We start from the raw sequence: 10495 nt of genomic DNA, 5'->3' as shown, positions 1-10495 counted from the left end.
ACCGGTCCCGTAGCTCCACGGAGTGCCGAATTGGTGAGATCAAGTAAGCCACCGTTGATAGAATTCAAAGCATGGGGCTGAAGATTTCAGGCCAATGTTGATGATGATCCTAAAAGCCGAGTTTTGGCTTGAAAATACTATTCGGTATTTGATGAATTATCTTGCACCTCAAGAATGTTTGAAATGTGCTGTGTCTTTATTGAAGGATTCGGCATATCGTTGGTGGAAAACATTGATATTGGTGGTTCCAAAAGAAAGAGTTACTTGGGACTTCTTTCAGGAAGAATTTAGAAAGAAATATGTAAGCCAACGATTTATTGATCAAAACGCAAAGAGTTTCTCGTTGAAACAGTAAGAATGTCCGTAGCGAGAATATGAACGGAGTTTGTTCGCTTAGTAAATATGCCCAGAATGTGTGCCTACGGAGGCTATTATGTGTAAAAGATTTGAAGAGGGGCTAAATGAAGACATCAGATTGCATGTTGGGATTTTAGAGTTAAAAGAATTTGTGGTGTTAGTTGATCGGGCCTGTAAAGCTGAAGAACTGAGTAGAGAAAAGAGAAGGGCGAGATGGAATCTCGAGATGTAAGGAAGAGGACAATGGGCGAACATTTCAATCTCATCCAAGAAGTTTAAAGGATGGATCCACGACCAACCGGGTTCGGTTGGGTATTCACGCAGAGACCGAGGGAGGTCGATTCTGAGCTACAACTCGAGCTACCTCTGTAGCAAGTGTGGGCAATGTAGGAAACACCTACCGAATGTCAACAAGGTGGCAAAGCGACATATTGGTGAGTGTTGGGGATTTAAACGAGCTTGTTTCAGGTGTGGTTCCCAAGAGCATTATGTAAGAGATTGCCCTGAGAGAAGAGAGGAAGAAAATTTGCCAAGAGCTGGATCGGGTGATATTGTTAGTAGAGGGAGACCGCCGAGAAATGTGGGAAGCAAAGTCAGTGGTAAAAGTGTGATGAAAGATGCAACTGGAGGATCAGAAATTAGAGCGCCTGCCAGGACTTATGCCATACGTGCTCGAGAGGATGCCTCATCTCCCGATGTGATTACTGGTACATTTTCTCTTCATGATATAGATGTTATTGCTTTGATTGATCCCGGCTCTACTCATTCATATGTATGCATGAAATTGGTATCTAGTAAGAAATTGCCTGTTGAAAACACTTGAATATGTAGTTAAAGTATCAAATCCATTAGGCAAGTATGTCTTAGTTGATAAGATTTGCAAGAATTGCCCCCTGATGATTCAAGGTCACTGCTTCTCGCTAATTTGATGTTGTTACCATTTGATGAGTTCGATGTTATTTTGGGGATGGATTGGTTGATATTGCATGATGCCAAGGTGAATTGTAGATGAAAATTCTTGAATTAAAGTGTGAAAATGGTGAAATTCTCCGGATTGAAACAGAGGAGCCGAATAAGTTGCCTATGGTGATTTCGCATATGTCCGCCGTAAATACTTGAGAAAGGGATGTGAAGTTTATCTTGCTTATGTGTTGAATACTTGATATAATCGGGTCAAGCTTGAATCGGTCTTTAGTCCGTGAATTTCGGATGTATTTCGGAGGAATTGCACAGGTTACCTCCGATTAGAGAAGTTGAGTTTTCTATTGATCTGCTACACGCATCGCACCGATTTCTATTGCACCGTATCGAATGGCTCCGATCGAGTTGAAGGAATTAAAAGCTCGCCACAAGAGTTGATGATAAAGGATTTGTGAGACCGAGTTTTTCTCCTTGGGGTTCTCCTGTGTTATTTGTGAAAAGAAGGACGGCTCTATGAGACTTTGTATTGACTATCGTCACCAATAAGGTGACCATAAAGAACAAGTATCCTTTGCCGAGAATTGATGATTTGTTTGATCAATTAAAAGGGGCAACAGTGTTCTCCAAGATCGATCTGAGGTCTGGTTACTATCAGTTGAGAGTTAAAGAGTCTGATGTGCCGAAAACCGCCTTTAGAACGAGGTATGGACACTATGAATTTCGGTAATGCCTTTTGGGTTGACTAATGCTCCAAATATTTTATGGACTTGATGAACCGAATTTTTCTACTGTACTTAGACAAGTTCGTGGTGGTGTTCATAGATGATATTTTAATCTATTCTCGGATGAATCGAACATGCGAACATTTGAGAACCGTGTTGCGATTCGAGAGAAAAGAAATTGTATGCTAAATTCAGAAAAGTGAGTTTTGGCTTCGTGAGGTTGGATTCTTGGGACATATAGTTTCAAGTGAAGGTATTCGGTTGATCCAAGCAAAATTTCAGCAATTGTTGATTGGGAGCCACCAAAGAATGTGACCGAAGTTAGAAGCTTCCGGCTTAGCTGGGTATTACAGACGGTTTGTCAAGGGATTCTCGATGATTGCTTCTCCTATGACTAAGTTATGCAGAAGAATGTCAAGTTTGAATGGACCGATAAATGTCAACGAGTTTTGAAAAGTTGAAGGCATTATTGATCGAGGCGCCATGTTGGTGCAACTTTGAGTCCGGAAGGAGTTTGTAATTTACAATGATGCATCGTTGAATGGCCTTGGGTGTGTGTAATGCAAGAGGGCAAAGTAATAGCTTATGCTTCGAGACAGCTTGAAACCGCATGAGAAGAATTATCCGACGATGATTTAGAATTGGTCGCCATTGTTTTTGCTTTAAAAATTTGGCGTCATTATTTGTATGGTGAAAAGTGTCGAATCTTCACCGATCATAAGAGTTTGAAATATTTGATGAGTCAAAAGACTTGAATTTGCGGCAACGAAGATGGCTCGAGCTAATCAAAGACTATGAGCTAGTGATTGATTATCACCGGGAAAGCTAATGTGGTTGCCGATGCCTTGAGCGTAAAATCTTTATTTGCTTTGAGAGCTATGGGTACGATGTTAACTTTATCCGATGATGGCTCAATGTTGGTTGAATTGAGAGCTAGACCGTTATTTCTTCAAAGAAATTCGGAATCTCAAAAGAATGACAAGAAATTGCAAGCCAAGAGAGCTCGGTGTGAAGCGGTGTTGACTCAGATTTTCAAATTGGTTCGATGATTGCTCGATGTTCGTGGGACGTAATATGTGTACCGAGAAATGATGAGCTAATTCGGACTATTTTAGGTGAGGCACACAAGGGTGATTTATTAGTCCATCCGGTAGTGTGAAAATGTACAATGATTTGAGGAAGTTGTATTGGTGGCGGGCATGAAAAAGGATATCTCGAATTTGTAACAAAATGTTTAATCATCAACAAGTGAAGGTCGAGCATCAAGTGCCATCGGGTTTACTTCAACCGATAACGATTCCGAATGGAAGTGGGACAAGATCACGATGGATTTCGTGACAGATTGCCTTTAACTCCAAAGAAGAAAGATGCTATTTGGGTAATTGTGGATAGATTGACAAAGTCAGCCCATTTTATTCCGATACGCATTGATTATTCACTTGACAAGTTGGCGGAATTATATGTTGCTGAAATAGTGAGACTACATGGGGTGCCTAAATCTATTATACGGATAGAGATCCGAGATTTACTTCGAGGTTTTGGATAAAGTTACAGGAAGCTTTGGGTACGAAATTGAATTTCAGTACTGCATTTCATCCGCAAACTGACGGGCAATCAGAAAGGGTGATTCAAGTTCTTGAAGACATGCTCCGGTGTTGTATTTTAGAAATGAAGGACAGTTGGGAGAAATATCTACCACTGGTTGAATTTGCTTATAATAATAGTTATCAGTCAAGTATACAAATGGCACCGTATGAAGCATTATATGGGCGTAAATGTAGAACCCCTTTATATTGGACTGAACTCGGTGAGAATCGGATTCATGGAGTCGACCTGGTGAAAGAAACTGAAGAAAAGGTGAAAATAATCCGTGATTGCCTAAAAGCTGCCTCAGATCGGCAAAAGTCGTATGCGGATTTAAAGAGAAAAGAAATTGAGTTTCAAGTGGGTGATATAGTGTTCTTGAAAGTATCCCCATGGAAGAAGATTCTGAGATTTGGTCGTAAAGGCAAACTAAGTCCACGCTTTATTGGACCATATGAAGTTACCGAGAGTTGGCCTCAGAGCATATCGGTTAGCTTTACCGCCAGAGTTGGAAAAGATACATAATGTATTTCATGTGTCGATGTTGCGACGTTATCGTTCGGATCCTTCACATATAGTTTCTCCTACAGAGATTGAGGTTCGACCAGATATGACTTATGAAGAAGAACCCATAAAGATTTTGGCTCGGGAGGTCAAACAGTTAAGAAATAAAAGTGTAGCCTTAGTGAAAGTGTTGTGGCAAAAACATGGAATGGAAGAGGCTACGTGGGAACCGGAGGAAATTATGAGGAAATAGTACCCAAACCTCTTTTCCGGTAAGATTTTTGGGGACGAAAATCCCTAAAGGGGGGAGAGTTGTAACAGCCCGATTCTGGGCCTAGTCGGAATAGTGGTTTCGGGACCACAAATCCGACGAGGGAAAATATGATTATTATTATATTTTTATGGTCTACAATTTCACGGAAAATTTTCGTAAAAATTTCGTTCGAAAATTTCGACGTTTGGGCACTCAATTTAGTCAAAAGGACTAAATTGTAAATAGTGCAAAAGTTGAGTTCTACATTTAGGGGTGTCTAATTGTTATGAAATTTTAAATTGGAGGTCTTTATGTGGTAATTAGACCATTAGTTAGTTGATGGACAAAAATAGACATAAGAAATGGGTGAAATAGATTTTTTTTAAATGGGGCATTTTAGTCATTTGGTTATTAAATAGAATTAAATGGGAAAAGATGGCAAAATATGCTCATCTTCTTCATGGTGAACGAAATCAGCAAGGGGAAGCCATATTTAGGGTTTTAAGCTTTCAAGCTCCATAGTAAGTGATTCTAAGCCCGCTTTTAATGTTCTTCGTATTTTGGAGTCCCTAAACTTGGTTTAGCTTATTCTACCATTAATTGTGTTAGGGTTCATATTTGGAAAAATATCCATAGGTGAAATGTGTTTATTTTGCTGTTTTATGGTGGAATATGAAGCTAGAGATTATGTTAAACAACTTTTGTTAAGCAATTTTAAGCTTAAAACGTAAATAGACATAATCGGAAAAATAATTAATATTCAAAAGTATGTGTTGGAGTGGGAATTTGATGTTGCCATAGAAGGGAAAAATGTTCAACATGTTATAAAACTTAAGAATAAGTGATGAAGTTTAATTTCCGAGCTTCGGGACAAAAGTGTAATTATGCAAACGTTTGGGGGCAAAATTGTAATTTTCAAAAAGTTGGGTGGTGGATTATTTTAATAAATGTGAATAATAAACGAGTTAAATTTGCTATTATAGATCAAGAAAGACGTGAAGAGTATATCAAACGGGGAAAAGAAAAGATAGTGGAGTAAAGTGCAAAATTACGATATTTTGCACCGAGGTAAGTAAACACGTGACTTAATGTATTATTTTGATATTATTTGATATATGTTGAGATTTATTTGGAATTAAAATAAATGTTTGGCAATATCCTAAAATGTTGTTAAATCGGAAAGGTGATAAAGGGTTGCAATATATGGGTTATGGGTTGAACACTTAATAAGTTTAGTATGTTGTATATAAAAGGGTTGTTGTGTGTGATTCCCGATTTATGGGTGGTGCTATGTGCGTGATCCACCATATCTTTGAAATGTGAAAGGGGGTTGCTATGTGCTGATTCCCCCGAGGGGTTGCTAAGTGCTGATTCCCCGATTTCATTGGTGGTGCTAAGTGCGATATCCACCATATCTTTGAAATGAAAAGGGGGTTGCTATGTGCTGATTCCCCCGAGGGGTTGCTAAGTGCTGATTCCCGATTCATTGGTGGTGCTAAGTCGATATCCACCATATCTTTGAAATAAAAGGGGTTGCTATGTCTGATTCCCAGGGGTTGCTAAGTCTTGATTCCCGATTCAGGTGGTGGTGCTAAGTCGGGATCCACCAATAACGGCTAACATTCCGAGTGTTCAACGAAAAGTGTGGAAGATGAATATTGCCATATGGTGGAAAATTTTATGGGGTAAATATTGAGTTGAATACTAAATCGACCCATGTATGAGATGGGAGAAAATATCAAAACGCAAAAGGAACGATTTAATTATAAACTGTGTTGAACAACAGCAATTGGGTAACTTTGAAAAATCACCATAAATGGTGGAAAATGAATGGGAAGCTGAATAATATATGAAATTGAAGTTGAATGTATCTATTCTCATATGAAAGAAATAGAATAAGCAAAGGAGTTGTATTTTGGAGATATCTGAATTTTACTGAAACAGGGCTGGATTGATTTCGAGATCCCCTGTTCTAACTTTGGAAAATTACCAAAATTGAAAAAAATAATTATGGCATGAAATTTATATCCCTGGAATCCTTATTGAGTCTATTTTATTAGAAACAAGCGAAACCATTTTTAAATTTTTACAGAGAGTTAAGTGAATTTTAGTGAGTAAGGGTCAGAACCGTTGGGCAGTGAAACAGGGAAGGTTTAATGAATAAACTGTACTAATTTGCTGGGTTAAAATTCTGAAATTTTATGGTGAAATGGTATATGAGTCTAGTTTCAGGTAAAATTTACGGAACTCAATTTGGAGCCCTGTAGCTCCAGATAAAAATAAATTAGCGACTATGATGCAGAAAACAGCTTTCTGAAATTGCCTAAACAATAAAGTTATTCATGAATAAGTTTATATTTTGGTGTAGTTATGGGAGTAATTACTTATTTATCATGTGTTTACTTACTAAGCTATATGCTTACTCGATTTTATTTTCTCTTGGTTATAGTGACTTCCAACAACTCGGAAATTGGAACGAAGTCAGACAATCATCTACACTATCCTTCACATTTGGGGTATTTTACTACTAGTGTTCCGAAATTTTATGGCATGTATAGACAATTTATGTAATGTGGGATCATCATGTAAATATATGTTATGGTTCCCTTTTAAATGTAGTGTTTATTAATAGTTAAACTATATGTGTGTTTATACAAATGAAATTGGTTGGTATATTGGAATGTGTTCTAAATTTGCAGGAGGTTTAAGCAAAAATAAGTAGGAATGCTGTCGAAATTTTTTAAAAATTTAGTAATACCTCATACTCTGTTCCGGTAAGGAATACGGGTAAGGGGTGTTACATTTTAGTGGTATCAGAGCTACGGTTTAGTCGGTTCTCGGACCAATAAAATACGTGTGGAAGTCAGTCTATACATGCCATAAAATTATTGTGATAGTGTGATGATTTCTGACAATTTAAAATTTTGTTTTATATAGTAAATGGATCCTGATCGAAGTGTGGCAGATGATGTTGAAAGTAACGTGTTTGGCTCTCGCAAGAGGGACCGCGCAGAAGAGAGTAGACATGAGACACATGGACGGGATGAGGCTCGGAAGCCTTCCTCCGAATGATGAGTGATTGGTATATAGAATATGTCCGTAAATCCGAATGTTCCTCCTCCTCCACCCTCCTATTCCTCAACCGGTCCCGTAGCTCCACGGAGTGCCGAATTGGTGAGATCAAGTAAGCCACCGTTGATAGAATTCAAAGCATGGGGCTGAAGATTTCAGGCCAATGTTGATGATGATCCGGAAAAAGCGAGTTTTGGCTTGAAAATACTATTCGGTATTTGATGAATTATCTTGCACCTCAAGAATGTTTGAAATGTCTTGTGTCTTTATTGAAGGATTCGCATATCGTTGGTGGAAAACATTGATATCGGTGGTTCCAAAAGAAAGAGTTACTTGGGACTTCTTTCAGAAGAATTTAGAAAGAAATATGTAAGCCAACGATTTATTGATCAAAACGCAAAGAGTTTCTCGGGTTGAAACAGTAGAATGTCCGTAGCGAGAATATGAACGGAGTTTGCTCGGCTTAGTAAATATGCCCAGAATGTGTGCCTACGGAGGCTATTATGTAAAAGATTTGAAGAGGGCTAAATGAAGACATCAGATTGCATGTTGGGATTTTAGAGTTAAAAGAATTTGTGGTGTTAGTTGATCGGCCTGTAAAGTCAAGAACCGAGTAGAGAAAAGAGAAGGGCGAGATGGAATCTCGAGATGTAAGGAAGAGGACAATGGGCGAACATTTCAATCTCATCCAAGAAGTTTAAAGGGATGGATCCACGACCAACCGGGTTCAGTTGGGTATTCACGCAGAGACCGAGGGAGGTCGATTCGGAGCTACAACTCGAGCTACCTCTGTAGCAAGTGTGGGCAATGTAGGAAACACCCTACCAATGTCAACAGTGTGGCAAAGACATATTGGTGAGTGTTCGGATTTAAACGAGCTTGTTTGGTGTGGTTCCCAAGAGCTTTATGTAAGAGATTGCCCGAGAGAAGAGAGGAAGAAAATTTGCCAAGAGTGGATCGGGTGATATTGTTAGTAGAGGAGACCGCCGAGAAATGTGGGAAGCAAAGTCGATGGTAAAAGTGTGATGAAAGATGCAAATGGAGGATCGAAATTAGAGCGCTGCCAGACTTATGCCATACGTGCTCGAGAGGATGCCTCATCTCCGATGTGATTATCGGTACATTTTCTCTTCATGATATAGATGTTATTGCTTTGATTGATCCCGCTCTACTCATTCATATGTATGCATGAAATTGGTATCTAGTAAGAAATTGCCTGTTGAAAACACCAATATGTAGTTAAAGTATCAAATCCATTAGGCAAGTATGTCTTAGTTGATAAGATTTGCAAGAATTGCCCCGATGATTCAAGGTCACTGCTTCTGCTAATTTGATGTTGTTACCATTTGATGAGTTCGATGTTATTTTGGGGATGGATTGGTTGATATTGCATGATGCCAAGGTGAATTGTAGATGTAAAATTCTTGAATTAAAGTGTGAAAATGGTGAAATTCTCCTGATTGAAACAGAGGAGCCGAATAAGTTGCCTATGGTGATTTCGCACATGTCCGCTCGAAAATACTTGAGAAAGGGATGTGAAGTTTATCTTGCTTATGTGTTGAATACCGATATAATCGGGTCAAGCTTGAATCGGTCTTAGTCTGTGAATTTCGGATGTATTTCGGAGGAATTGCAGGTTACCTCCGATTAGAGAAGTTGAGTTTTCTATTGATCTCATTACACTGCATCGCACCGATTTCTATTGCACCGTGTCGAATGGCTCAATCGAGTTGAAGGAATTAAAAGCTCGCCACAAGAGTTGATGATAAAGGATTTGTGAGACCGAGTTTTTCTCCTTGGGGTGCTCCTGTGTTATTTGTGAAAAAGAAGGACGGCTCTATGAGACTTTGTATTGACTATCGTCAGCTCAATAAGGTGACCATAAAGAACAAGTATCCTTTGCCGAGAATTGATGATTTGTTTGATCAATTAAAAGGGGCAACAGTGTTCTCCAAGATCGATCTGAGGTCTGGTTACTATCAGTTGAGAGTTAAAGAGTCTGATGTGCCGAAAACCGCCTTTAGAACGAGGTATGGACACTATGAATTTCTGGTAATGCCTTTTGGGTTGACTAATGCTCCAGCTATTTTTATGGACTTGATGAACCGAATTTTTCGGCTGTACTTAGACAAGTTCGTGGTGGTGTTCATAGATGATATTTTAATCTATTCTCGGATGAATCGAACATGCGTAACATTTGAGAACTGTGTTGCAGATTCTGAGAGAAAAGAAATTGTATGCTAAATTCAGCAAAAGTGAGTTTTGGCTTCGTGAGGTTGGATTCTTGGGACATATAGTTTCAAGTGAAGGTATTCGGGTTGATCCAAGCAAAATTTCAGCAATTGTTGATTGGGAGCCACCAAAGAATGTGACTGAAGTTAGAAGCTTCCTGGGCTTAGCTGGGTATTACAGACGGTTTGTCAAGGGATTCTCGATGATTGCTTCTCCTATGACTAAGTTACTGCAGAAGAATGTCAAGTTTGAATGGACCGATAAATGTCAACAGAGTTTTGAAAAGTTGAAGGCATTATTGACTGAGGCGCCAGTGTTGGTGCAACCTGAGTCCGGGAAGGAGTTTGTAATTTACAGTGATGCATCGTTGAATGGCCTTGGGTGTGTGTTAATGCAAGAGGGCAAAGTAATAGCTTATGCTTCGAGACAGTTGAAACCGCATGAGAAGAATTATCCGACGATGATTTAGAATTGGTTGCCATTGTTTTTGCTTTAAAAATTTGGCGTCATTATTTGTATGGTGAAAAGTGTCGAATCTTCACTGATCATAAGAGTTTGAAATATTTGATGAGTCAAAAAGACTTGAATTTGCGGCAACGAAGATGGCTCGAGCTAATCAAAGACTATGAGCTAGTGATTGATTATCACCCCGGGAAAGCTAATGTGGTTGCTGATGCCTTGAGCAGAAAATCTTTATTTGCTTTGAGAGCTATGGGTGCGATGTTAACTTTATCGATGATGGCTCAATGTTGGTTGAATTGAGAGCTAGACCGTTATTTCTTCAAAAATTCGGGAATCTCAAAAGAATGACGAGAAATTGCAAGCCAAGAGAGCTCGATGTGAAGCGGTG

The 10495-nt window shown here is 39.0% G+C and overlaps 1 long non-coding RNA gene across 2 annotated transcripts; it reads left to right on the top strand.

Moving 5' to 3' along the window:
* Positions 1-829: 829 nt before the first annotated feature.
* LOC128040651 (uncharacterized) lies at positions 830-7004 on the top strand. 2 transcript variants are annotated; one of them, XR_008195455.1, is made up of 3 exons: positions 830-1064; positions 5325-5409; positions 6791-7004. It is a non-coding gene; the product is annotated as an uncharacterized LOC128040651 (long non-coding RNA). The 2 variants fall into 2 exon arrangements; XR_008195456.1 differs by lacking the exon at positions 830-1064 and having other exon boundaries at positions 5248-5409.
* Positions 7005-10495: the final 3491 nt, after the last annotated feature.

Source organism: Gossypium raimondii, chromosome 4, assembly GCF_025698545.1.
Source record: "Gossypium raimondii isolate GPD5lz chromosome 4, ASM2569854v1, whole genome shotgun sequence".
NCBI lineage: Eukaryota > Viridiplantae > Streptophyta > Magnoliopsida > Malvales > Malvaceae > Gossypium > Gossypium raimondii.
Note: the sequence above shows the minus strand (reverse complement) of the source record. Positions and strands in the feature narration are given on the sequence as shown.